At 38.2% G+C, this 1,208-nt stretch overlaps 1 protein-coding gene and 1 long non-coding RNA gene across 2 annotated transcripts in view; one reads left to right on the top strand and one right to left on the bottom strand.

Moving 5' to 3' along the window:
• The window catches only part of LOC106516759 (metabotropic glutamate receptor 4), a 228,961-nt gene that overhangs the window by 74,122 nt on the left and 153,631 nt on the right, over positions 1-1,208 (top strand). The gene's annotated exons all lie outside the window — the stretch shown is intronic.
• LOC106516760 (uncharacterized) lies at positions 113-1,187 on the bottom strand. Its single transcript, XR_001310129.1, has 2 exons — positions 1,069-1,187; positions 113-781 (listed from the first exon to the last, which is right to left on the bottom strand). It is a non-coding gene; the product is annotated as an uncharacterized LOC106516760 (long non-coding RNA).

Raw genomic sequence — 1,208 nt, 5'->3', positions numbered from 1 at the left:
AGCCTACACTGAGATGAAGGCGTCCCACCACACCAGCTGACTGAGGAGAGGAGGTCTCATCATCATCATCACCTCTCAGGAGCATCGTGACATCATGTGACAGAACCACAAATTTTTCAGGCTGCAAAATATATTTTTATTCATAAAAGTACCATAATTAACATTCAATAAAATCTTTTTACATAAATGATGCATCATAGTTATCTATTTCTTTAATGAAATTATTCATTTACTATGCAATATCACTGTTTCATAATGTTTAACTGTGAAGATTTAACAGTGGGATACAGGTTTGTCAGAGCACAACATGAACCAGTTAACCCAGAGCTGTTAGACCTTTAATGAAAGCTGGGATTTTCAGTCCAACAGATTCTGCAACATCAAACCCTCTGTCTGCTGAATTCATTAAAATATTAGAAATGCATAAACTATTTGAAATTTGGAATAAGTGGACATATTTATCATTGCCTTTCCATTATCATCCTTCTCAAAGGCAGATGCATCAGATCTGTTTTCTTTCAATTTAAAAATTCTCTGCATCAATTCACTTTATGTTATAAACGTTTAGTTGTGTTCTTGTATATGTAGTTGTCATTTTGTTATTCATCAGCAAGTACCACAGCTGAGTCAACAATGTCCACACCATCCTGCTCCATCCTCTTCTGCAGTCTGCTGAGCTGCTCGTATCTCTGCATGTTCCTCCTCTTCTTGGTGGCTCGAGTGTGAAAAAGTGGAAGGAACCCAGAGAGACAGAGGGTCACCAGACATGGCTCCAGCTGGGCTAACAAATAAAAAAAGCAATATTTTCACTAAATATTAAAATATTATAATGTGAATAGTGTCAGTGGTTGTAAATAAATAGTTGTCAAATGCATTTAACATATTTAATCTGATTTGAACAGATTTCAGATCTGAGTCTGGTAAAGACTTAAGCGCTGAAACAGAATTCAGGTGTTCGCGTTCACTAATAAAGTATCAGAAACTCACGGAGAGTGTCAATGTTTTTAACAGTAGGAGAGGAAAACAAACTCAGGGAGACTGAGTAAAGTAGAATATATATTTATTTACAGCCGAGGGGAAAGATCTGGTCTGGGTGATGACTGAGGAGCGTTTCGAAGCAGGTGGAGAGGTGAGCTGGACAGAGGCAGAGTAGCAGCTGAGGGGCCAGGTTCACAGGAAGGTGAGCATCCAGGTGACTGTCTATATTT

The sequence above is a fragment of the Austrofundulus limnaeus genome, unplaced genomic scaffold (assembly GCF_001266775.1).
Source record: "Austrofundulus limnaeus strain Quisiro unplaced genomic scaffold, Austrofundulus_limnaeus-1.0 Scaffold41, whole genome shotgun sequence".
Lineage (NCBI taxonomy): Eukaryota > Metazoa > Chordata > Actinopteri > Cyprinodontiformes > Rivulidae > Austrofundulus > Austrofundulus limnaeus.
Note: the sequence above shows the minus strand (reverse complement) of the source record. Positions and strands in the feature narration are given on the sequence as shown.